The sequence below is a fragment of the Aulostomus chinensis genome, chromosome 11 (assembly GCF_037954235.1).
Source record: "Aulostomus chinensis isolate RoL2024-O1b breed Wild chromosome 11, RoL_Achi_v1.0, whole genome shotgun sequence".
In the NCBI taxonomy this organism is placed as follows: domain Eukaryota; kingdom Metazoa; phylum Chordata; class Actinopteri; order Syngnathiformes; family Aulostomidae; genus Aulostomus; species Aulostomus chinensis.
The window spans coordinates 6225001-6252942 of NC_141330.1; the positions used below are offsets into that span (position 1 = coordinate 6225001).

General features: G+C 42.0%; 1 protein-coding gene across 2 annotated transcripts in view; it reads left to right on the forward strand.

Annotated features, from left to right (window-relative positions):
• Positions 1–27942, forward strand: part of LOC147253006 (mannosyl-oligosaccharide 1,2-alpha-mannosidase IC) — a 182832-nt gene that overhangs the window by 37316 nt on the left and 117574 nt on the right. The window lies entirely within an intron of this gene.

Genomic DNA, 27942 nt, shown 5'->3' on the forward strand with positions numbered 1-27942 from the left:
CCCTGGAAACATTTCCCTTCCACTTGACCTAACAGTGTTCTGTTTTTAAGGTTGCTGATTTAACTGTCTGCTCCTCTTCTCCAGGCTGGTTCTTGAATTCATTCTCTCTACATGACTGGTCTGTAGCTCAGTCTTGATCTGCCAGAACGGTGTGACGCTTCATCTCTGGAGACTTATCAGTCGTGTACAAGAATATAATAATGGTCTCAGAGATTGATGCAGAAAAATGATGATGTAAGAAACAGATAAAGAGAATGATTCATAGAGCAGAAAATAACGAAGGAGCAAACCAGGACCATACTATAAAGGCCATTGCAGAAGATGAGGGAGCAACCAACGACTGTGTAAAAACGTATGCCTGGTTTCCACTGCACAAGTGTGGTCACAATTTTTCACTTGCGGCCTGGTTTTTGAGCACAAAAGCCCCAGATATGCAACAAATCAGCACTGGAGCACGAAGTATGAATGGTTTGGAGATCTGGCGCAGACTTACACCAATCAGCCGCAACATTACTGACCAACTGAAGTGAATGGTTTTGACTATCTTGCTACAATGGCACCTGTTGGGGGGGGTGGAATAATTGTCAAACAAATGACATCATTCTGGTCCATTCTGTACCCGCACACATGGATCTCTTGCATCTCAGTATGCGTCTATTTTCAGAACAAAGCATCCTGACTCGTACATGGTATGTTTTTGACCAGACGTGTGTGTGTGTGTGTGTGTGTTTTTGTGACAACATGTAGTTTGGAGAGACTCCTGCTGAATGAACTTGTCCTGTGCTGCTCCCTGTTGTTGCAGTGGAGTGTAAACCATAACGGTTGAAGGATCCCTGACTCAAGAGAACAAGTTGTGTGCAGCGATCTGATGACTATGAAATGCCGTGAACTTTACAGCCTTGACGCCCAGTAACACCGTTCTAATGACTACTGTATATTGGTTTATGTCTGAAATAACAGAGAAGTGTTACCCACCTATGAAGAGCACTTAGAGATGTTATCTTAGCTTCACCTCTCTGAAACCCCAATAGTCTGACCACTAGCGTGTGGTTGAGTTGGAGGTGACCAAACCTGTGATTTACCCCAGAGAGGATCTGATCCTTCCTGGAGCGAAGCTTAACTGATGCTAAACTTATTTGCAGGTTTCTCATCAGTCTAAATGTGCTGGGTCTGCCACAGAAGGTCAAATTACTGCAATACAGCTACAAATTTGCTTCCTTTTGGAAAAATCTTAAGCCGCACAAAAGCAACCGCTCCTGAGGAAGTCATTTTCATTTCTGTCAGGCGCTTGTTAGGCCAACCTCAAAGCTTGAGCTGTCTGTGTCCTTGAGGCATCTCCTGAGCTGCCTGTCACACTTTCAGGACAGATCATTTAAGAGTGGCAGCAGAGCAGCCCATCACACGTGAACGTCTGGAACACCGTTTTCCTCATGACACGTGGAGGATTCACATGAATCCTGCAGAAACTTCCTCAAGAAACATGTCCAAGTAGGACCAAAAACATGTTAACTATTGCATGCCAGGATCAGGAATCTTGTCTTGATCAGATAAACGAGCAGTGCAGGTTCAGCAGTAAAATCTTTGATACACATTCCAAACAAACTAAAACGCAATATTTTATCCGTCTTAGAAAAAAACAAAACAATCAACAGTCCATTCTTTTGTGTTGCAAATCTCTGCATCAAGTAGCATGCTAAACAATACCTGTAAAATACAATAGCCCCATAAAACAGCCTTGCAGTTAATATCATGGTGCATCAGTGTCTTCGCCGAGGTAGAGCATCTGTAAGCCGGAGGATACCTTTATGCAACACTAGCAATGTGTTGAATGGAAAGGTAGACAGGCGAGAAACAGGTCATGTGTAGTTCGCACAGAAGTGTGTAACCTCTGGCCTGGAGGGACGCAAGGTTAGAAGCAGAGGAAGGTGGTCGACCTCTGACTCACGACCCTGTGACCTCCGTGACATCCACTTGAATGAGCAAAAGATCTCACGTTTGTCTATACGTCTGTGTGTTATAGATGCAAAGCAATGTCTTGACTAATTAGTGATTATGTGTCATCAATTTTATACTGTACATTTGAGTGTGTGTGTATGTGTGTGAGTGAGTGAGTGTGAAATAATTCCTGCCTCCACATCAGTATTTCACTCCAGCTGTATCTCAGTGTGTGTTCTGCCCCGTGACTCTCTGTTCCACTTCTCCCCTTCTCCCTTTCCTCTAATCCCCCCTGGGTGTTGAGATGTGTCTATGCGCGTACGTGCAAGCACGCCTGTGTGTGTGTGTGTGTGTGTGTGTGTGTGTGTGTGTGTGTGTGTGTGTGTGTGTGTGACCTCAACAGAAAAGTGTTTCTCTCTTCAACATATGTATTATTATTTTAAGAGAACTGTTGTCTGTTTAAGATCATTTTGAGAAATGTTGCAGTCAAATAAAAGCTACCAATAAAACCCTAAAGGAGTAGGAATTTGACATTTTTGGAAACTGACTTCCTTTTCTGGCACAGAGATTAAAAAAATGGATATCACTGTGTCTGTACATTAAACCTGAAGCTACTGTGAGCAGACGGTTAGCTTATTTGAGCATGAAGACCAGTGAAACAGCTTCCTTGGCTCTGTCCCAACAGTTACAAAATCCACTTAACAGCATTTGACTAATTAACACAGTATTTCTTGCTTCTTAAGTTGGTACAAAAAGTGAGGGATGGGGATTTTCATAAGGAGTTATGTGTCAGACTTTTTTTTTGTGTTAGGTAGGAACAGGCTGGCAGATAACCCCCCCCACCATAAAACGGCACATTTCCATTTTTACACTTTGCTTTGGCAGAAGATATCATGTGTTAATTAGTCAGCTAGAGGTGTTGATAACCTTCTTTTGTTTCCATTGAACAGAGCCAGGCTACCTGTTTCCAGGCTCTGCTCCATTTAACTGACTGCTGGCTGTAGCTTTATCATTCCCAGACAGATAAGGGGGGTATTGATCTCATCTGTTTACCCCCCAAAAATGACGTCAGAATTCTTTCAATGCTAAGAGGCAATTAGCAAGACCAACTCAAGAGCCCATCTTCCACAAATAAATATGAGACAAGCTTATTTCTCCACCGGCGTTTAGAATTGTGGAACACTGAAGAAGAGGAAAAAGCCGCCTAATGAGGAGCCTTGTGGTATCAGCAGATGATGAAGCTTAACCTTCTGGCGAGAGTAAAGTGAAGCATCGTCAACCGTAGTGTGTGTGTGTGTGTGTGTGTGTGTGTGTGACATCGAGTCATCTGTTCACCGTGGTATCTGAGACTGGCGTGCTGAGGCTGGTCATATGACTCGCAGCAATGAGTCAGCGATGACAGTGGGAGTCCTGCTGCCTGTCCGACCAGCCTCAGTCAGACCTCGGGGCAATGCTCTGTCCTGCTGTGGCAAGTCGCTGCTGCTCTCTGTAGCCGATCAGCCATTAGATCTAGCGGGCCAGCAGACCTCCCTCGCATCCAGCAGCATTAATAGCATAATGGAGGTCATGGTTGGGGGTAATTTTGTTTGCATGGTGGCAGATTGTTTGTGTATGGAGGGAGCATATGTGCTTGATGGGAACAGCCTTGTTTGTGTGTCTGTGTGCCGAACATGTGCTCTATCAAGTGTACACAGACATTTTGGGATCATTGCCTGGGATAATTAATACCAAGGTAGGCCCATATTGCAGTGGGGAACCCAGTGGTCTGGAATCACTTTATTTTTTTTTTCATGTTCATCTATGTTACCTTTAATAAAGTAAGAATTTGTGCTGTACGACTTGCTGGGGGTTTGGGGTAACAGGAATGTTGTTGTGAGCTTGCGCTGTGGATTTTAGGGGCAAAAAAAATGTTTTTTGACTGATTTTGCCATTGTGATATGATTTGCAATATTTGAGGAAAAGTGGTATAATTTTTTTTTCTTGTGATTTTCATCTTAAAACTCAATGAAATGATCATGGTAAGATATTGGTGGGAGTCTGTCAAACAAAGAAGTTTGTGGAATGTGATGTGTAACAGACAGGACATTCCCGCAGCACCACAGCATTTAATTCAAAACATTATTTTGACACATGATTAGCTTTCAGCGGATATTGCACCTTGTATGCAGTAGGCTATAGTGCAGTTTCAATTAGATTTTGATTAATTGTGCAGCTCTAGTTAGAAGCAGTAGTTGTACTAATCCCAACTGATCAATACCAATATATTTGGGAATTTAAAATGTGTGCTATGCTATGCAATGTTCACAATAAAAGATTAGCTCTTTAATCATTGTGACAAAAGTTTAAGATGGGTGGCACGGGGAGAATATTAAAATCACTAAAATGTGTCATCTGAAAGCTTCATTTTTCTTCAGGCATACAGGGAAACTGTTGCGTTTTATCTGATGTTCTTAAAAAGTTATTGTTGATCTCATTTAGATGAAAATGAGAGGAAAGACTCAAGAAAGACTCATATCTCAAGATAAAACTTGAGAAAATGTATGAAATATCATGAGTTAAAATAGAAGCTAGATTGACAGAATTGTCAGTCAAGGTGACACGGTGGTGCAGTGGTCAGCACTGTCCCCTCACAGCAAGAAGGCTCCAGGTTTGAGTCCCGGCTCCAGCACAGGATCTTTCTGTGTGGAGTCTGCATGTTCTCCCTGTTCCTGTGTGGGTTCTCTCTGGTACTCCAGCTTCCTCCCACAGTCCAAAGACATCAAGAGGCTGATTGATACTCTAAATTGGCTGTAGGTGTGACTGTGAGTGTGAATGGTTGTCTGTCTATATGTGTTGGCCCTGTGATGGACTGGTGACCCGTCCAGGTTGAACACCGCCTCTCTTCGGGATAGGCTTGGATAGGCTTGGATAGGCCCCAGCCCCCACACAAACCTTAACAGGATAAGCAGAAGGAAATGGATGGATGGGTGGAAATGTCAGTCAAATATTTGTCAAAAAACACAGACATTAGAGATCCAGTCTCATCAGCTGGTCTGAATCATCGGGCAGAGTTCAACTGCAGTTAGTGGTTGCTATGATGATGCTAACTGCTTAGTTTCCACTGAATGAGATGAGGTTTTGCCTGACAGACGTGCCATCTACTCAGGTTTATTTCTCAAAGAACATCACTTGTGTCACCTGCTGAACAAGGTGATCCAAGTTGTTTGATTGTGGTAAATGTGGGAAATACAGCAGGTCAGAAAGCCTAAAAAACAGGTGAGAAAGATATTTTGCTTTCGTCAGCATTTGTCTTTAATTAAGTGGTTTGGTTCAAATTTGTCGTGCTAACTTGGACTTTCTTTCGCGATGCTGCTGTTATGCTATCACACGTACTCTTGGTAAATTAAAACTTATTTTAAGCTCCAGCCATGCTTTAGTCTGCCCACATAGATCCACATCAGTAACCACAGGAAGGATGTGACATCAGATGTACAAGAGTCTCAGCTCAACTCCTTGACTGAGCTACTGAATATTAAGTTGATCTGCCTGCGTTTCATAGAGGGAGATATTAAGCTCTAAGCTATCTCCAGAAATCCCTGTGTAGTGTTATTGTATCTGTCAAAAATGTGCAAAAATAACAAATTCAATGAACGAAGAAACTCTTGATCATCATCTTTCTTTTGATCCAACTGTAAGAAACAATATACTTTTACAACAGTGAAAGTGTGTTTGGCTTTAAAGCAGCAGTCGGAGGATGGATATAGCTTTCCACCCTGCCACACACACTTGTCATACAGCTGCAATTTCTTCTGCTGGGTTCATGTCTTAAGGGCTGGCCTGTCAGGCAGAAACATTGTGGCGGTGGAGGGGTAGAGGTGTCAGATTTGACTGTGATATGGAAGAGATAGTGAGAGAAAGGGGGGGGGGTACCTGCTTGTGGAACACACACACACACACACACACGTTCCTCCTAATATCTTTCTTTTTCAAGGTACTTTTTTCTGGAATTATCATTATCTTTGTGCAGTATTGAATGAATGAAGTTGGCCTTTACATGCAAATGAGCTACTATGGAATATTTTAACCTTTCCCACCTCTAAACTAAGGTGATGAACCGTGAATTCCTAAGTCTCTACCTCTTTGACGTATTGTCATTATTGTCCTTCCGCAGGCTATTGACTCTCTCTTGGGTAGAAAGAGCAGTTTTGCAGGACTCCAGTCTTCTTAGTTAAACTGCACGGAGCAGACACACACTCACACACGGTGCTCGCCCTCGTCCATGAATGCTCATGGCTCTGGCAGTATATTTAGCTGATGGATATGGTATTGACTTTATGGCCTTTTGCTCCATCTGGAAGGGGCTGACATGGTTGGTTTCCTGCATTTGGAGGGAGTTAGCTGAGGTGGATGGATTGACTTACGTATCTATAACTCTTTCTTCTTGTTTTGGGGGGGTTGGGGTGGTTGTTTTATTACTGCAGGAGGATGGGATGCTGAAGTTGGAGAGGAGATAGGACTTGGCAGGAAAATCTAGGCTGTATCTGTTGGTGAAGGTTTTATCTCTCAGTATTGGATTATGAACTGGCTACAGGACTTTGGAGTTGGAAAAAATATAAATATGACTCTATACTGAATCTTATAAAATGCAAATGGAGTGATTCGTTCAAATAAATCTTTACTGGCGCCCTCAGCCAGTGCCTTGTTCTGTCATCATTACAAATACTCCTTTTATGTGAGCAACCTGAAACTTAAATGGCTGAAAATTTACAATATGTTAAAGGAACGCGCCACTTTTTGGGGAAATTTGTGTGTGCAGAAGCGAGCTGGGAGCCACAGGCACAAGCTGACTGCTAGTTAGCTTAGCACAGTGATTGGTAGTGAATGGGCAGATTAGCATCCTCAAAAGTCATCAAATGAACTTTTCCTTTGCCTACATAAATATAGTCAGGGTTGTGCATAGTGATTTGATGCAGTACCTCAAAATTTTGGCCAGTAAAACAAAATAGACCCTGATGAATTGAAGTGTGTTCATTAAGCTAAGCTAACTAGCAGTCAGCCAGACTGAGGGTCTAAGCTTCCTAATGTATGCATAAAGGAAAAAAGGGTGTCTGTCTTCTTGTCTTGCTCTGGAAAGGACAGACAAGAAGTGCATTTCCCCCAAAGTCACTGTGTTCCTTTAACATTCTACAAAAGAAAAGGATTCTTCCAAAAGAGAACAATGAAAGCTTAAAGAGCTCTTTGAAAACTTTTGCAATGTTTTAGGTCAAACCTTTGGCTCAAATTCAAAACAAAATTTCTCCTTCTGTTGTATTTTTGCTTCTGTTGTAGTTTTCAGCCTGGCTTTGCAGAAAAACTCACTGGTGCTTTGTGAAAACACTCAGGTGCTGGCTCAGGCTTTTGCTCTAATGTCGGACACTGACTTTGCATTTGTCTGAATTCCATGGTGTCTCCTTAGCACGACTTATTGATGGAGGCTGAATAAATAGCTGCAGTCTGATGGTGAAATGGCCTTAGCTTTTGTTTTTTCGCTTCTCAAACAAACTCTTAATGGTCTTATTGGATCAATTAGAGTTCCTTGTATAAAGGTGCTCAGTAACTCATGATTTAGCCAGCCTTCATTAGATTATTGGGGTTGTTAATAGGCTTACTGTGTGTGTGTGTGTGTGTGTGTGTGTGTGTGTGTGTGTGTGTGTGTGTGTGTGTGTGTGCGCTTGTTAGAATTAGCTACGCCATTTCTTATCTTTTCTTCTACTTATCTTATTGATGTTTTGGGTTTACGCGGTCGATTCGCACTTTAAGTTCGGATAAGTGCAAAAATATGTTCTTTTAAGCAGGGTGACAGAGGTGTTGGGCTGCTTTGCTCATTTGTAGGATATCTCCTCTTGTGGCCACTATTGCTGCTGTTAGTATGTAAAATATGAAGAAATAATGTTCACTACTGCAATACACATAGATGTTGTACCTGTGCGTATCTGCTCCGGAAGTAACGCGATGGCACAGCAGCTGTAGTTTGCCTTTTCAGTCGCCTAGATGAGCATCATACCTCCGGCTATTGCTTGAGTATAACACATCTGCACATACATACATACATAGAACGCTTTTTGCACATACATGTATAACACACTGACTGCACATGTTCACACACTGTCAAAGAAACAGAGCGTGAAGTGATCTGTTTGCCCTCACATGCAGGAGGGTTCGGTAATGTTACCTTTTTCTTTACGATGGGCTGCCTGCACCTCATCACCGTTCTTCCTCCTCTGTCGAATTACAGCAGGTGGTTTGTGTGAAAACCCGTGAATGGTAGAAGTGTGCTGGGTGGTTTGTTTTTCCTGCCTTCAGACAGTGTTGCGTGCAAACTTTGTATCTCAGGTGCAAAAACAACAGAAGTGGAATACAATATATTTGTAGTTTGTAATTTGTGTACTTGTAGCATTCAAGATCTATAATTTTCCATAGAAATCGTGTATAAGATGACAATATGTAATTATCACCAGAGATTTCTATCGAGTTTCAGTTCACTCTCCCGTCTGCCCTGCAGCTTAAAACAGCAGCTGTGGTTCAATATCACTGTCCTCTGCATCATAGGATGGTCTGCAGCCACAGCAGCCAGACTGGTGTACAGTCAGAGAAAAGGCACCATACAGCTGGCAGACACTGATATTGACTGGCTGGTGAACATGATGGAGAATTGAACAGCTGAAGGGCCAAATATTTAGCCTCGGCAGAGCTGAAGGAGAGTTAGTGGATCTGTATTCACTAATGAAAGATACCGTTCCGTAACTAGTAGATGTGTAAATGAATACGTTTGCCGTCAAGTTCAACTCATCAGAATAACAGAGCATGGTGTGTGAGTGGTCTGTGTGCAGAATAGCATTTTATTCTTATTTTATTCACAGCAAGTAGAACGTCCTTTTAAAATATGATGCATTGCCATTTTTCTAGCGAATATTTAAAGTGTCAACATTGAAACAGATGATTTGATATGTAGTCCTGTGGGGGTTTTTTTGTACCTTAATCATAAATAATTATTGTGACAATTTTAGCTTTGACAGGTTGTAAAAGCATATTTGACTGATGCTCGTCCTCATTTTACATGACGTTTTTAAAATTCTTTTTTTTTAATTGTGGTCCTGAAAGTTTGATTTTGATCAAAGGTTGGACTATCTCTGACACTGCTGAGATCAGTCAGCATAGATTTTACTGCAAAGAACTCCCACGAGAAGCTGGTTACTTCGTGGGCAGTTTTGAAGGCCACTGAATTGCAACAGGATATTAAATCAAAGAAGTATCCACATTTTCTATTCTTATTATTTTTGCCTTTTGAATATTTAGAAACAAGAGACCTTGTTCCAGAAATGCCTTTGAGGTTCTTTTGCATGGCGGCACACGATTTTGGATCAAACACAGCATGTCCTGGTAAACAAACTATTTGGAAATAATAGCTGAAGAAACCACAGGAATGCATTCTCCACACGGCGCTGATATTTCCTGGAGTAACTTTATCCTTCAACCAATTTGTGGAATATATGGCTCATATCCCTGTGATTTGCATGGATTTAGCTATATTAATGCAGTCTCAACCTCAAGCAATATGCAAACCTGAATTTCAATTTCAGCCCATCAGGTGTTCACATCATGCTGCTCATCATTTTCAGCTCTGACTGCAAAACATGGCTGCAGGGTTCTTTTGCCACTCGGCAATGTTGTGTGGTCAGAACCTTTTTAGGCTTGCTGTGTAAAATTGTGTAAGTTGAATGTGTTTCAGTTCCCTTTTCAAAAAGAGGTGCCTGATGAAAGAACACCTTATGTGCCTTGCGAGTGTGCCGCGTGAATTCACCTGAGAGGCTACCGACAACCTCACTTCTCCTCTCGCAAATAAAACCTAAACAATGTCTGTGGTGTATTTGGAGCTTTCCTTTACTTTATGCATCGCTAACGCAAGCTGTTTGGCCCCTAGTGTCAATCACATCAGAACTCCTTCACTGCTTTTCGTCTGAATCATTTATAGTGGGACTGACATCAAAGACTCACCAAAATAAAACACGCTTGCCGTGGCCGTTCCAGTCTGTGACGTGATAAAACACTTGCGACAGGCATGACGACTTTTACACAAGGTGACTGTGAAAGAAAATTAGCTCGCACATGTCTGTGTCTCCGCAGTTCACTTAAGGTAAAAAGGAAGCGAGAGTTTATTGGCAGAAGTCGATCCAACAACAAGAACTTAAGAGATGCTTATTTGAGTTGATTCAGAGGAATAATCCATTATTGTACTGTAGAGACTCGTCTTTTGAGACGGGTTTAAAGGCTGTTGTTGCGCATGCTGCAAATCAGTGGGCCAAATGAGATTAAGCCAATTTAGAAAGAGCTCATTTAAAGTACGTAAACTCCCACTCGCCTCCCTCTCACCCCACAGAGCAATGGAGGCTTTTCATTTTCATTTTGAGGGGAAAAAAAAAAAACAGGCTTAGAATTACCACAGTTTGACTGCATTAAAAAACACACACACATTTTCTCAGCTCGTACTTTTTTTTTAAGTACCCTGAAGTAACAGCCATATATGTGCTCCATTAAAGGGAAGTCAAATCTTTTTTTGTTAGAGGAAGTAATTACAAGCAAGTAGATATGTTATTGCTCTGAATGTTTGCGTGATGAGAGCGAGGGTGTAAGCAAGCGGCAGCAGGATCAGACCGTGATGTCAGAATATTTGGTCGGTTGCCTGGATTCATGGTTATTCCTCTTCCTCAAGGGTTATTCTCCTTGCTCCTTTTCTTTCCAAACGATGGCAATTTGTTGATGTCTGCTTCAACAAATCATAAAGCTTGCATCATTCTGTGTTTGCTCCTGTTAAATCAGCCTCACATGGATAAATATAGTTTCTTTGGGGCAATCAAAGAGTTAATAGTTCAGTCTGTGGAGGCTTTCATGGTCCAAGGAAGGAGCTTTGTGAAATGTCTGTGCAGGGTGCAAGACACCAGTGCTCTGACATTTTCGACTAACAAGGGAGTGCAGCGGGGTCGGAGGGAGAAGGGTGCTCATGCATGTTCATGTCTCATCAGGTCCATCTTCAGGCCCTGCATTCTAGCAAATACAAACAGCAGAGACAGGCCCGAGAGGCAGCCCAGCCCAAGTTAGCTCCAGTGTGTCTTTTATTTATACACATGCAATGTTGTGTTCTCATTAGAGCCTGACCGATACACCAGTGTGGCCGATAATATGTCGCCTGATATCAGCCCAGATGCCAGACACATCGATGTTCAGCACCAGAAATTAACACGTACTTTTGCTTAAGTACAATGTTTAGGTGCGCGTACTTCACTTGAATATTTCGATGAAGGGGCCACGTCATCAATCTAGACCCATCAGTTACTTGTTAGTTTTTAGAGAGATAAAACATGACAAACCCAGTGAGGATTACATACTTCCACATGTGATGACATGTGAGGACATCATACACAAATATCAAGCAGAATGTGTACTTTCACCTTTGTACTTAAGTAAACTCAATATCAAACTCTCTGCTTTAACTTGAGGCGCATTTTAAATTTCTACTGCGACTTAAGTAACAGAACTCTGTACGTGTTCCATCACTCTCTGTATCTGCACGGTTACGGTTTGTTGTCCGATATGTGCAGATTTGAGATCTGTTTTTTTAGGATGTAATTCAGAGAAGATAATGAGGGTAATTTACAATTATTGAATCAATGGGAATTCTGCAGTGCTTCAATGTCATTTTGGACAAAATGGCTGCAATCAAACTGTAAAATATCCTGCTGCTACCACGTATCCACATATGGTTTTTCACTATTGTTCAGGGTCTATTACACACGGTACAATACAACGCTAACGTAGCTAAATGCTCACTTGTGTTTCGTGTTGATTTATGGTAGGAAATGTATTTCTAGTTAGCAGCACATGAAGTACTCTGTATGTGAGTGCGTGTTGTATATCAGTGGAGTCTTTTAGAGCAGACAAACAGAGAAATGCATTGAAACGCATTCCGCCATCATTCTTTGGCTATTTGCTTGTGTTTCAGGCCCGTGTTGACTTCACAAATAAGCGAGGTCGGCTGGTGTGTTTGCCTGGCGCCCTTCTGGACTGTATGTTCCATGAACACAAACAGCTCTAATATGAGTCGAATGAAGACAGCGCCGAAAGCAAATGAGAGCGCGTGCCTGCCTGTGTTTGATAGAGATGCTTCAGGAAATGAAGAGCCCGGTAAAAAAAAAAAAAAAAAAAGCAGCGGAAGCACGTTGCTGTAGCAGATGAAGGAAAATGGTTTTCATAAATTTGTATTGTAATTGGGTTTGTTGTCCTTCGTTGCGGAGAAATGTAGTGTCTGCAGCTCATATTCAACCTCAATTAACCTTTGTGACCTGAAAAAAAGTATTTGTTTTAAAAAGTAATGAAAATTCCTCCGGGAGGGATAAATAAGAACAGAGACGAGCCGTGTTTTATATTTCCTAGACTGGCTTAATCAAGACTGTGCTTCCGTATTAATCCTTGTCAATATGATTTCACACCTCCATAACTCTCGTGGCAGCCTCTGACTAAACAAAAGACCCCAGGCTGAATAATCAATGATATGCTAATTAATACTATATCAACAAAGCTGCTGTGCCCAATGATGAATAGAATGTATGCCTGTGTATAAATCGGACCCATGATTTATCTACTGCTTATTGAAGAGTCGTGTTTGAGCCATTCGCTAGCATAAAAAATGCATTTCTGCAGAAATGGAAATGTTCAATTTTGGATTCAAGTGCCACTTGCTTTTGAGTGTGAATACAAATGCTAACTTGATCTTTTTCCTCTTCCCCTCCATGTGCTCCTGCACCGATTGCTGCCTCTGTGATGCCTATTCAACAGGTAATGTGATTTATTTTCCCCCCTCTTTATCTCTTTATTCTACAAAGTTCTGTCCTGCAAATAACAGTGCAGAAGATGTCGCGACAGTTCAGTCTTATCTTAGTCTCACTCTGAAAATTAAATACCCTGGCAAGAAAGTATTAAGATGACCCGAGTGACCCCGAGTTGAAGCGGTTCTTTGGTCTGTACTACACCGCTTTTACCAAATTTGGCTAAACTGGCCTGATATTTTCTGTGTAATCCTGCTGACAGACAGGCAGACGAACAAAAGCACGACCTCCTCGTGGATGTAGTAATCTCTCTCTGGAGTTCTGCTGGTTTCTCAGTGAGGAATCTGTGGAGAAAATGTATGTATCCTTTATAACCACAGAGTAGTTGAAGTGACAATGCGTTTCTGCAGGGATTGCCAGCGCATCATTGAAGTGATTTATTTTTTTGGAATAAGTAGAGGGGAAAAGAAAAAAATCTCCATTGGAATCCACTGGTCATTTTGACTTGAGGAGAAGCTCTTGGGTTAGATTTGCCGGGTCTGCGTGGAGCTCAGAGTGAACGAATAACCCAGCTTTAATCCTTGAGGGCCCATCTGGTGCGTGCGTATTAGCTCGTGTGCAGGGACGAGGATGCCACACTGCCCTCATTCACAACTGTCGATATTTCAAATCCCCTAGTGGCCTTTCGCGCCAGCTTGCCCTTGCTGTTTGATGTCTCTCTCTCTCTCTCTCTCTCTCTCTCTCTCTGTCTCTCTGTCTCTCTCTCTCTGTCTCTCTCTACCTCGCTCCTACTCTGACATCTTATAATCCGTCTATTTTATTGTCTTAAACCAGTGAGATTTTAAAGAGCCCTCCTCCTATTACACTTGTTTCTCCTGACCCTGTTTCCCTGGCGCCACCATAATCAGCTTCTCCTCCTCCTGTCTACTCTTTACCGCTGCTCTTGCCCTGCCCTTCCTCATCGTGCTCCCACTCTCACTCCATCATGGCATGGTAAATAATTGAAAAAGAGTCTGATTTTTTTCTTTACTCTATCCATCAAGGGGTTGATTGAGGGCTGCAGCCGTGTTAAAGGACGCGACACGGTGGCACATCACATCTAGTGTTGCACCAGATGATGCACCACCAACAAACCTATCAGAATTAGTTTTTGTCTGTCCTGTGTTGATTTTCAGCTCTGTTGTCAGCTGCACAGTGGCCATCAGTGCTTCTGTGGCTCTTGTTTCCAGGTTAGATTAGCATGCAGCCGATGCACATCTGTGTTTTTATATTTCTGCGTGTATTTCGGAGTCGTCTGCCGCCCCTGCTTTTCCCACGCTCTTTGTTTTTGATATTTATTGCATCATCAGTGGCCTCAGGAGACTGTAATGTGCACCCCAAATGTCATAATATCCCAGACCCTGTCAAATGCATAATATAGTTTATATGTGATTTTTATGCGTGCGTGTGTGTGTGTGTGTGTGTGTGTGTGTGTGTGTGTGTGTGTGTGTGTGTGTGTGTGTGTGTGTGTATGTGTGTTTTGGCGCTCTGTCCAATCATTTAAACCTCATCTGGACCAGGAGGGTCCTGTCCCCGCACTGAAAATAAAGCTGATCGCCTTGATCAAGATGGAGGCTGCAGATTATGAACTGATTAATTTGCAGGGGAAGATTTCAGGGGGGGCAAAGGAGAGGCGACGGCAGCAACCTAAGCATCTGGGATTATCCAGATTTAATGGAGGGAATAAAGCATCCTATGGGTGGGAATCCGCTTTCAATCCGCACAGATTTTCCTCACATTTGACGTGTAGGAATGTCCTGGTCAAGGTTTCGTGGCTTTTCTCGTTCTCAGTCTTGCGATGGCGGGGATACAGAGTCTGAATCAATGCTCAGATTTACTCAGAAGCAGAAGATAAACCATGATGAAATGTTTTCCTCGGCAGCCGCTATTTCCTCACTTTTCTTCTTGCTTTTTTTTTGTTGTTGTTGTTGACGGTTCTGTTTATGTAAAGTGTCTGTGAGAACTTCGAATACTTTTCTCTTTTTATAAGTTTTTTTTTTGCAGATGTCTCATTATGCCAATATTTCTAAAAGTGATGTTTACTGAAGTCGAAAGTATCAGTTTAAGTTTTACAAACGGCAAAAATGCATCGAAATGTGATTTTTGAAAAAGCATAATTTTTCTGAATTCACAAAACTTTTGGAAGATTTAATTGGTCATATATTTACGGCAGTGTTTCCTAAAAAAACAAATCAGAAAAACTGACCAAAGAAGAGACCTTTGAACAGTTAAAATGACCGATATCTGCTGTCGACTGGTGATTTCTATGAATACATACGCAGTTTTCCAAGCTACTTGATGCAGATAGTTTAAGTCCCAGTTCAAAATGATGAACAGCAACTTTTGATTCATGTGATATTTTAACGTCAGCAGGATTGCGCTTTGCTATATCATAATATAGAGGTATTTTCATGAAACCTGGTGCAGGGGTTTGGCATGGGCTATGGAAGAACCAGTAAAAGTTTAGGGCAGATTCTTTTTTTAACCTTAGTTTTGTCGTAAATCTCCTCGGTGGGTTCTAGTTTACGAGAGAAGCCCCCGAGCTGTGAGGGGAACCGTTTTGCAGTTGTTGTTTTTCCCACGCAGTCTTTACTTTTTAGTAAGAAAACAAGAGACTACTTTTCATTACATACTAATTGTGTTAAATATTGTCATCTTCCTACCCCGGAATTTCATTTTTATTGTCATTTAAACAGAGAAATACAGCAGAGTTTGTTAAAGATCTCTACCTTTCATTAATTTTATATATCCATTAACAAACTCAGCTGCTTGTTTGTTAAGGGGATTATTATTTTTTGTTAGCCATTTTCTAAAAGACCAGTAACATCCTCCACAAAGAAAATGATATCCTCATAATAATGAGTGACTGCATATGGAGGGGATCAGATTGAATTAAAGGAAAAGCAGCCGTGCCAAGTAGCGGCAGTGAAAACGGGAGAACTTTGGGTCAAGCATTAAGCCGCCTTCATTTTTTTATTGGATATATAATGTATAATATAATTTTGTGAGACTATTTTAATTGTATTGCACCTCAGAAGTTTCGAGTTTCCCCGACTGTGTTTCCCACTTTGATTTATTCTATTACCCTAAACATTTGGCTTCTATCTTGCTGTAATCATTTTAATCAAAACTCGTAAGTGTGCCACACAAATGTTTCTCTGTAAAACTTGACTTGGTGGGAAGTTTACGTTTAAAAGTTGCCGATGAAGGACAGTGAATTTGCTCCATTTGTGAAAAATGATCCTGAAGTGGCAGGACCGGTGTCACCTGTGATTACCCAGGGTGAACTCGGGGTGCATAAATCGGGGACGGTGGTTTATCCTGTCTGCTTTGACTTTGAGTGTTTGGTTACACAACAGGACGGTCTCCTTGATGAATGGACTCGAGATCAGTGAGCGTTAATAAGCAGAAGCAGACTGCTGACCTCATTCCTTGCAGACACACCGTGAAACTTAATCATTATGTGATGGTTGGGATGTTTTCTCATTGTGGTGTGTGTGTGTGTGTGTGTGCGCGCGCGCGCGTGTGTGTGTGTGTGTGAGGTGTATGTCTTTGGGGATTGAGGATGTGAACAATGCTGGGTGGGTGGTTTGTGTTAAAATTTTTGCCTGTGGGTGGTTTCATTTGTGTCTGTGTGTATCGCAGCTTGTCTGCGTGTGTAGGTGTTTTTTTTTTTTTTTTTCCCCTCGTAGCATTGTGTGTGTGGATAAAAACCCAAGTGTATGTCATGTGATGCTGTCAGCAGCTTGATCTTGCATTCATACTCTGGCCAAAGACATCAGAACATCGATTCATCTCAGGAGTCCTTGAAATCTACTCTATCTGCCCTTGTACGTCCACCATTTAAAGATTTATGATGTTTGCTGTACAATGTTGCACCGAAACCCTAAAGACACACGGAGATGTTCTCCCGTTCACACATTCTTGCTTAACAAAGCAACAAATCCTCATGTCACCTTGGCTGTCTCAGGCAAGGGGTGATCCAAGTTTGTCACTTAATTCCTGCACTTATCAAACACCTTTTTGTCACTTGGGCGGTGATCCCAGCATGCTTCGTGGAGTGTTATAAAGAGAGACCCGGTGGCCCACAGTTGTGCACCTCAGCATTTTTCCAGGGAGCTGTGGACACCTAACAGCTGGCATGGGAGGAAGGTGCGGATTAAATTTCCCAGGTGTCTCGCTGTTTCCACACAGAGTGACCTGTTTTGTCAGCAAGGAGAAGTGCTACCTTTCTCTTTGCCTCCCTCTCTGCAATTAGCTCAGGCTATAATTTCCTTTGTTTTATTTTCTCCAAATGGTTCTGCAGTGAGATGCTTTTTATAACAGCTTTTCTTTAGATGTCACAAATAGTTGTGATGATTCACCGTTCCACAAGCTAGGCTAATTTTCACGCTGTCGAACCTGGAAATGACAAACTTGACCCGTACCGACTTGATTAGCAGCTCTTCTCCATGCACTCTTCTCCAAAAGAATGCTTTATCACTTGAAGTTCTCCACTAATCCCATCAAAAGCTATTTCTCTTCTAATTACTCCACGTATCATTCCTCAGATGCTTCAAAGAATTCCTGCTTCTTAATGAGTCTCAGCATTGTTGTTCCCAACAATGGAGGCATTTAAGGGATCATATCCCTCCTTCTCCGCCCTGTCTTCTCATCACCCTCGTCAATCTGATAAGACGTATCTCATTGGCTGCCCTCTCTCAAAGAAAGCGGCATTTTTCTTCATAGCGAGTCTTTGCTACAGATCCGTCTCTCTCTCTCTCTCTCTCTCTCTCTCTCTCTCTCTCACTCTCTTAAAAAAAATACAATTTTCATCTTCTGGGATTTGTACCTGCAGGGGGGAAAGAAACTTTGCACTGTCCTTAACTGTAGTTGATTAGGAGGAGGGAGATGGTGTGTCATACTTAATGAGGAAATTTGTTATCTAAGTGTTGAGTGTGTGTGCGTGTGAGTGCGTGTGTGTGTGTGTTATCTGCTCCCCATGGAGTTTTCTTTGCTGTATCAGCTGAGGTGAAAAATAACAGGTGACAAATGCTGTAGAAAATCATACCTGAGCAGATTTCACACAGTACTAATCTCCTGTTTTTAGAGGCTTTCACTTCTCCCTCCACTCTCGTCTTTCTGTTTATTGCTGTAACGTTGTTGCTGGACTTGCTCATGTGGCACGTGTGCAATGCTCTTCTTTCGATTTTCATATGTTTGATGCAGTCATCTGATACTTATTGTCTTGATGACTTCTTTAGACATGAAAATTTCAAACACAAGTATTCTTGATAAAAAAGTCAACGATTAAGACATGCAGCAAATATGGAGACATCCCCAAAAAAGCACATTTGAAGACTTCAGAACAGCAAAAGATTGGGGTTTTTGCTTAAGGGAGGACTAAAATTAGTGACCTGTTATGGATAAAGATGCGAATGATTCTTTTCATTATTTAATTTTCCTCTCTCTTTCTCGGCCTTATCATTGTTTTTATGCCCCTCTTTTTTCTACTTGGGACTACGTGCTTAAACCAATTAGATTTGATGGTCTCAGGTCACATTTTCTGGGCCATAGTTCAAAAATTAATTCGCTAATTTTATCAAAGATTTCACAGGCGAAATGATGACGCGATGAGATGTGAAATTCCAGGGGTCAAAGGTCAACATCAATGGGACATCACAATGTTGTCGAGAACGCTCTCCTTGCCTTCACTGGCGGAAGCACACAACCGTGAGGCGTCATTTCTTGTGCCGGCTGCAAGCGCCTTGTGGTGAGTGTTTGTCTATGACTGTGACAAGTATCATCCTCAGTTAACAGTCATTTCCTCAAGATAACTGTCCATTCAAGGTTTGTGATGATTATGTCACAGCGGATGGTTGTCATGGTGATAGAAGTGCATTATCTTGTCACAGACGCATGAGGGGAAAGTATAGTTATGGTTATAAAATGCACTCCAGTCTTCAAGTGTAACCGCTGGGCCTATTGCATGAGTAGAAAATGCTCTTGTAACATATCTCATTGTATATCCAGAAAATGAAGTTTGAAAATATGGCCACAACAACAGGGAAATAAATAAAGCCACCATATGTACATATAAATTACTTCAAAACAATAGTTTTGAATTTAATTTGAATTTTTGATGTTAGATTCAATTTTTTCTTTTCTTTTTCTTTTTTTTTTTTTTTAAATTTTGCGGGTGTTGGAGACCCACCATATAAAAGTACATGAAATTTGGACAAGAAATGGAAAGGACCGTCCCAGAATGTTGTGAATTATATAAGAAGACTGTCTCATTGTCCTTTAGACCTTCCTGTACTGGACAGTGTTGAACTATTGGGATTTTGGAGCTGCTCTCTTTCTCTGTCTCTCTCTCTCTCTCTGTCTCTCTCTCTCTCTCTCTCTGCCTCAGATCTGAGCGCTCCCTCCTTTGTTTGATCAAACACAACTGTAAGGCAAAAACAAATGCAAAACCAAGTAACCAGCCGCCCATTTGGCCTCAATCATGGTAGCGGTTGTGATCTTGTGCACAGGAGTCCCGAACACAAAGCTGAAAGCTTCTTCTGAGCAGCGGTGAGGGATGGCTTGTTGTTGCAGAGTGAGGCGGAGGGTGTAAGTGCTTTTGTCTCTGTAATGGAGAGCGAGACTCAATGCCGCTGACGTCCTTGGTCTTGCTGCCGTGTCGCTGTGAATGATGAGGAGGAAATAATGCTGCAGTCTGAAGACTACATGAGGGTTGGGTGGGGTTGGGTGGGGGGGTTAAGAGCCGATGTGCTGCCATCAGTAATAGCATTGGCCTGGTGGGTGGCCCTGTGCATGGGTACACCGTGTCACATATGTCACCCGATGTGAGTGAAAAAACACTGATGTGGTGTGCGTGTCCTGATGAATGATGATGGGTTGGGGGGGGGGGGCTGTTCGTGCTCGCTGAGGTTTGCTGTGGAATAAAAATCAATGCGGTGATTGAAAGACTGACGGTCATGTCTCCCTCCTGAGGTGGAATTACTGAGGTAGAATAACCGTCTTGGTCCGGGTCACAAATCCCAATCTCACTGCTCACTAAGAGTGATGGCGACCAAGACCAGCGGTTGGCCGGGGTCAAGCTGCAGGCCAGCCTCCAGGAGTTTGGATCTCTTATAGTCGTATGCTAACCAGGTATTGATCCAACTATGATGCCATTTGTGTGGTTTTATCAGGAAATCATGAGCGTCGTACATTGTTCTCTGTAATTTTGACTTGGATCGGGACTTGGGCTGCATGAGCTGGAAGCTCTGGAGGAAACGAACGTGTTCGCTGAATACTGTCCAACGTATTTATCTTAGTCATCTAAATATAGACTGATTTGACACTGAGTAAGTACTCTTATGTTCATGCTCAAACCAAACCTCAGCAGCCTAGGTTTTTTTTCTTTACCAGTTTTGTAAATGTCTCATTCAAAATTTAGCAATAAATAAATCATTCCGACTAACCAGTCTGTGAAAAACATCAAATTCAGCACCTCAGAGTCAGCAGAGATTAACAGTCATGCAAAAGAAATTCTGAAAAACTAAAAAAAAAATGGCTTTACTGGAGGCAGTTTGGTGTGAAAAACCTGTAAATAATTCAATATGTGACAATATGTATGTTATTCTAATGTAATAGTCATAGTAACTTTGGCAGCGTTTTTGATTGATACCACGTTTTTATGAAATACATTTTTAAAGTAATGTAACTTGGATTGTTTTTTCCTCCTTTAAACCATGTTCAGCTTTTCCCTCCTCTAGTTATCAGAATGTGTCCATGGAGGTGTAGGACTTTATATTCAGGAAGCAGAATTAATGAATTAAATATTATCCTAAATTGCAATCTGGCTAAGAGCAGTATCTAAATTGCAGGACCAGCACTTTTTAAAATTTTGTTTTATTTTTATTAGGTTTAAACAGAGGCAGTACAGTGGTGCAGTGGTTACCACTGTTGCCTCACAGCAAGAAGGTGCAGGGTTCAAGCCCCGGCTCCAGCACAGGGATCTTTCTGTGTGGAGTCTGCATGTTCTCCCTGTTCCTGTGTGGGTTCTCTCTGGTACTCCAGCTTCCTCCCACAGTCCAAAGACATCAAGAGGGGACGAGGCTGATTGATACTCTAAATTGACTGTAGGTGTGACTGTGAGTGTGAATGGTTGTCTGTCTGTGTGTTGGCCCTGCGATGGACTGGTGACCTGTCCAGGGTGAACCCTGCCCCTCACCTGAAGGCTGCTGGGAGAGGTTCCAGCCCCTCCGCGACCCTAAACAGGATAAACAGTAGAAAATGGATGGATGGATGGATTAAACAGACTGTTATAAACAAATTGTGGTTGTGGAGTGAAGGGTTGGACACCCTAACCTAAAAATAAAATTCTCCTGAAATGACAGTAGGGTTTTGAGAACACATCCAAAAATCACATCATGTTTTATAATGATTTCTATCATCGCTAAAACATGTTGCCTGCATGAAAATGAAAATGACCTCATGAACAGTGAGTTCTCCATCTTTCATCCAGAACTGTGTGTGCGTGTGCGTGTGTGTGCGTGCCTGCGTGTGTGCGTGCGTGTGTCCTCCACATCTTTTGTTGGTCCTCTGCTTCTGTAAAAACAGACAGCAGGGACGTCCTGCTTCAACACAACGAACCACCTTGGTACGAGTGATTAGAAGACACTGGAGAAATACCACACTTCTCTGCCTTTATTCAATCAAATCTCACCAGCATTATGTTCTAAATTGGAGTAATATATATGACCTTAATGGTTTGCCTTTGACAAAGACTGATGGGAGTCTGTACCTTGATATTACACGGAGGACAGCCTGCCTCAGCAATTATGATAAACAAGTGTGTTGCATCTTTTAATAAGGAGGAGGAAGAAAATGCGTACTAACAAGCCAACGTTTTTACCACTGAAACAGACATCGGTGTATTTAACTTGAGTTATAAAAGAGAGAAAAAAAGGCACATGAGAATAGATAAAAGATTTAACAGTGCACAAACCTCTAAATATAAAGTTGTGGAGTAAATTTATGGACGCATATAAAAAGATATTCCCTCATTTCTGTCTCAGCTTAGATATCCCAGTCGTAAGGCCAATCGTCCTTCTACGATGTGAATTGAGGGATGACTTGTCTCTCCATCCTCTCTTGATGAGAGTTCCTTGATTTCACCTGCTGGTTCCTTCAAGTGGGTCCGGTCTTTGGCGCTACAGTGAAACTCTCCTCTTCCTCTTGACTTTCAATTCGCTTTGAATCAGTGCAGCAGACAACCTGAATGTGTTTCCGGGCTGCTAATCACAGCCATCACTTTCACATTTACATTACATTACTGCATATTTATTCATAGTGTACTGTCATGATGGGGCCTGAATGGAATGAAAGATGGAGCTAATGCATTTTACTTAGAGGTGGAAGGAGGAGCACAATCAATACAGTCTGGAACTCTTTCACTTTGTGAAAGGGAAGTAGCTGAATTCAGAAAGTACAGTGTTAGAAGGGATGAAAGTCAAAGAGCACCAGAGAAGAAATCTAATTTCCTGCTTGTCCTTGACTGAATAAGTGACAGATGTCTTTACCAGTGGACATGCATTAAATGTACATTACAGCCAATCAAACTTACTGCGTACTTGACGAGAATTATCCATGTCAGTCAAGAGCCTCCCTGTCCTGGTAGAGGAGTAAAGGGCAGCAGCCGGCATGTGTGGGCTCATTGCTCACAGAGGCGTGATGTTCCCTCTCTTGTCTTCATCAGTCTGGGTCATGTGGACTGGACCAATGGGGATCAGGAATAACAAAAACAAAAACACCCGCTATGGATTGAAAATGAGTATTTTTGTCACAATGATCTGGAAATTAAGGAGCGGGCTAATCCAATAACTGCTGATAAATTCTACCTTAAAGAGGCCCTATTATGCTCATTTCAGGGGCTTTTAATATGGTGTTGGACCCCAGTGGGGCACGATACGATCAATAAAAAAACTCTGTAATTATCGCAGATCACAGTTGGTGCACTCCTCTATTCTGCCTCTTTCCTGCGTCCCTCTGAAACACTCAGATTCAGCACCCCCCAACACACACACACACGCACACACCTTCTCTGCCCCTACTGCGCCCACTCTGCTGAGATTGGTCTACGTATCAAGGGGCCTGCTCCCCCCGCTGCAAAGTAACACACCTCCTCTCACATGCAAGGAAGTTGTCTCACCCGGTAACCAGCTTGTTTACAATTTTAGCATTTGATAAATGTCAACCTCATCGATAAAAACCGTACGTCTTGTATTTATACTGAGAACAGTTCTTTCACCACAGTTCTGAGCTAAAAACAGACAAGACACTGACAGAATCTTACTTACAGCCGAAGGTTTGGTGTCCTCATCACGACAGCAGTTACCTTCAGGATTCGCTTTGTCGCAAATCCAGCGTCGAACTGACGTTTGTTTAGGAAACTGCTGACCTTGAAATGCTGAGAGCACATAAACGGCGAAGGCGAAAGATTTACTTGCTCCCCTGAAAAATATCTTCCCATTGTTGCTTTAATTTTTCTTCTTAGGGAAGTCCATGCAAAGATGAGAAGTGTTTGCACCCAAAAAACCCACTTTGTTAACCATTTTGACGACAACACCGTAGCCCAGTAGTCTGCGCCTTATACTTCCGGGGCAGAGCGGGCTGAGTCAGGTGAGTTGCCATATATGGAGCTTCCCCTGAAGTTGCGACACAACAAAATGAGACTTGAAAAAAACTCTCCAAATCCAAGTGTTTTCAGCAGTGCAGAGCTGCCTGAATCTGCCCCGGGGACTACTTTAGCACACGCCTACTTAATGATATGACCCTTCCAGGTCCTCTAGAACAAGTATCCAACATTTCAAACATATTTATGAGTCTGAAAAGCTGGGAAAGTATATTAGGTCCCTTTTAATTCTTACAAACAGGTTTTTTTGGGCTTTGCTGGTAAATTAACTTCCTTAACCTTATTCAGTGGCTGGAGTAGATTTTGGTGAGAAGTAGGAAATGCAGACATCAGAATACAGATTAAGAAATATTGGAAACTGCAGACCTCTGTGTCTGAGGAGGCGATGATCTGCAGTTTCCAGGTCGCTTTTGTTTTTGAGGACACGTGAACCATGTTCAAATATTCTGTCAGAACTTTTGACACTAGTGTTTGAACAACATCTGGATTTTATCATGCCGCGGTTTTCCAACCAAACAACAGTATCAGTCTGTTGATCAGCCCCTCGGATACCACACATGAGCATGTTTCCATGTCATAAAATAATCGTGTTTTAAGGTCTGATTAGGTTTTGGCTTTTAAAAAAAAGATGGTTAGGATTAGGAAAAGTTTATGGTTTGGTTGTCAAATAAGCACTTTGGTCAAGGATAATCAATCATGGTTCTCTAAACACTGGCGGGATCCTCTCACGGGCTGTGAACCAGCGTCTCCTGCTGCAACCTCTGTCAAAGCAGCACTTTCCCCTCACCACTGGCAAGGAGAGAATGAGAGTCCTGTACCAAAGCCTGAGTATCTCATAATGATAGGTCATAATTAGTATGGCCACTAGATGGCATCTGGCACTTAAATGTTGAAACAGTCAACCGAATGACATGTCTACTAGTATTTTTTTTAGGAGCTGATAGCTTATACTGTATTCATATGCTGCGCACATACACATCAATATCTCTGTGTGCCGAGGAAACTTGAAGTAACCACTTTAGTTTTTAATCTCTCTACTCATTTTTACTCTTTTCTTTCATAGATGTGTGTGTGTGTGTGTGTGTGTGTGTGTGTGTGTGTGTGTGTGTGTGTGTGTGTGTGTGTGTGTGTGTGTGTGTGTGTGTGTTTTTCACCTCCCTTTTACAAACAGTAAAGCCTCTCAAGCTTTTCCACCGCTTGGCAGTTGAAGTTTCCCCCTCTCAGGCTGGTGTGGTGGCTTAGGTGACCCCGCTGTGATAGGGGTGTGTTTATGCCTTAAGAAACCCTCTGCTCTCAGTCTCCTACCAGCCATAAAGACCACACAATATAGTGAGGAATACACACACTTGCACGCACGCACACACACACACACACACACACACACACACACACACACACACACACACACACACACACACTCTCATCAGTCACAGGGCTGTATGTCATGGCCGTGAGTGCGGGATTGCGTGGACGAGTGCAAGAGGGCAGAGCTGTGACCACCCTAAGCAATAAAGATGAATTGTGTTGTGGATACAGGCATTAATTTTCCTGCTTTTATGGGCCTGTAGGGACCGCTTCCCTGTGACTGGGGTATTTGTTAATCATCCTCAGGATGAAAGAAGAGCTGGGAGCGCAGGTATATACATATAGGTCTTTAAAATGCCCCACAACACATCACCTTTGTCCCAAAAGTCTGCCTTATCATGCAGGTGGGTTTAAATACTGCTGCTGATTTCATAAAATGTTGTATATTATGAATTATTTATTTATTAGCTCACATCTTTCTGTATCACTTATATTCAGATATGTAAAAATGATTCTGTGTTGTTTTAAAGATGCCTTTCCTGTACCTCTTAGGATATGCAAATCGGGTTTATTTTAAGGATTTGGTGAACTGTGATTAAGCAGATAAAAGAATTTAGTTGCTTCACCTGAATGTGTTTGTCCAGCTGTTTGTTTAACAGCTGCATGGCTTCAGCCTTTGTTCACTAGGAGTGAAGGTTTTCTGTACAAACCCCAAAAAGTTCAGTGTTGCGCTCGGTCAATGTCTGTGGGAGAACGTGACGTCTAACATTGGTTCTCAGGCTGCACTCCCATCCTCTGTTTTGGAGCGTGACGCGTCTTCTGGATTGACTCGATTTATCAGTTCTTATGTCAGACTTACAAAGATCTGCTAACGTATCAAGAGTAAAGACTTAAGAGAGGGAAAAAAAGCAACTATTTGGAAAAACAAATTCAGCGTACTCACAAATGCAGAGCAGAAACTTTGAGCTAGCAGCCTTCTTTTTTTTTTTCTGGGAAAATCCTGCTGATGGTGGTGGGAACCAAATGATCTAACCACCCCTACTGGAAAAAAAAAAGTTAATATCCTGTGGTTTGGATTTTTTTTCTTCTTCCTGGATTCACCCAAGACGATGACAGTAAAAAAAAATCATGCACATTTCAAGCTGTATGTTTTGCAGTAGTAGCGGCTCTGCAGGGTAACGCCACAAATTTATATAATCACCTCAAACGTCAGCACAAACCGATACATGACGAAGAAGTAAAAGCCAAGAAAACGTCAGCAGAAAATCACTGGCGCCGACCACAGAGCCATCAATAACCTGAGAGGAAGCGAGGGGACTGAAGTTGATGCATGTTGGTCGTCACGGTGCCAGCTTTGTTCCTGCCGCCGCCGTCCACCCTCCAGCACTCTGTTTGGGTTTACGACTCTGTCCATCTTCTTCACTATTGTCCCATTAATTTGTTGCAAAATCTAACGCTGTCTTCTTTCAGGTAGTATTTTTAATTCAAGAGAATTCACAGCTGGAGTTTAGTTGTCTGATCAAAGAGTTTCACTTGGATGTAATATTCATTTCACACCTGTTTCAGAGCAGCAGCACTGAGACTTTTTTTTTTCCTTTCAAAAAATAAAAAGATCTCGATCTTCTTCCGATCCAGCCAGGTGTTTATCATTCAATTGCCTTTTATTCCCGCCAGCATACTCTAGCGCTTGCTCATGCATTAGGGAAATTAGCTGTGTAGTCATAAAATAGAATTGGACGCCCATGTGATCTTGTGATCTAGGATGAATGTGTGTGTGTGTGTGTGTGTGTGTGTGTGTGTGTGTGTTTCCTGAATGCCTGTGTGTGCGTTTCCTGAATGCCTGTGTGTGCGCGCGTGTGTGTGCGCGTGTGTGTGTGCGCGCGCAGCTCTGTAACTGAGTCTTATTGCATGTTAATTGAGCTAAAATGGCTCAGTTTGGAACAAATGTATGCTTTTTTTTTTTCTTTTCATATTCGTCAGCTTCAACTAGCTTGTGGGCTTCCTTTGGTAGTCAGCTTTTTGTAGAGCTATCTGTATTTCAAAGACAAAACCAGAGTACCACTTCATAGCCTTGCCACTTTTCTATGCTTTGTTTTGAAGAATATTTATACTGTAATTATCTGTCTTTATTCACTCCTATAGAAAGAAAGATGTAGGCTCTCTTATCCTCGAGATGTGTCACATCTCGAAATTATATTTTATGTAGGAGAATTGTGTGAAATATTGATTTAGTATGATATTTTGTTTAAATTTGAATCTGAATTGGTCAAGTCAATGCCAAGGCCTCATTGGATTTTCCATATAAAATCTCTTAGTTCTGTACATCTGCAGGATAGCTGTTGGGGGGAGCTCTGGTAAGGGAAAAAAAAATAAAACATTTGAAAGCCAGTAGCTAATTCTGACTGCTGAGTTAAAAACAAACTTGAGCATTACCTTTCAGTTGCATGTTCTCCAAACTGCAGCTTTCACTTTACTTTTCATATATCTTTCATAGACATTTTCACTTCATTTGACCCTCAAGCAAACTTTTCTCATTTCTCTACCAAGGAAATAAAAAAAACCCCCAAAGAAACAGATTTGAAGATTGAGACAAAGTTCATTCTATTATCACGGACACCTGAAGAGAGGAAAAGTCTATCTGACATTGGGATGTTTTGAGTATTTTGTGAAAGTCCACCCTGTTGCAATTTTCTGTGTCTTTTGTTGTATTTGTAGTGATGAGAGGAAGGGAATTGGTGCAGAAAAATACATTCTAGGGTCATAGACATACCCCAAGACACCTGACACATGGATGCAAAATGTAAGCAGGACGAATCCCTGATTCATAAAACATCAGCACGCAAATAAAACAACTCTCACTTTCCTCTGCCTCTCCTATTTCCTCTTTTGTCCTTTCTGTATCTCTCAAGTCTTTGCGGTTTCCTCCGGTTCCCCTTGACTTTTCTTTTTTTGAGTTCACCCCCTCTTCTTTTTCTCTTTATCTGAACGTTGCCTCTCTTTTATCCCAAAGTAGAGTCATCGTTCATGACCATCAACCGGGTTTATGTGAATAACTGCGCTGCCTCATGCGTTCCCCAGGACAAGAGGGTGAGAACAGGTAGACTTGAGCATCTGGGGGCCAGATTCAAGACCTCATGTGGGGCCCTGTAGTCCTGCTCCCTG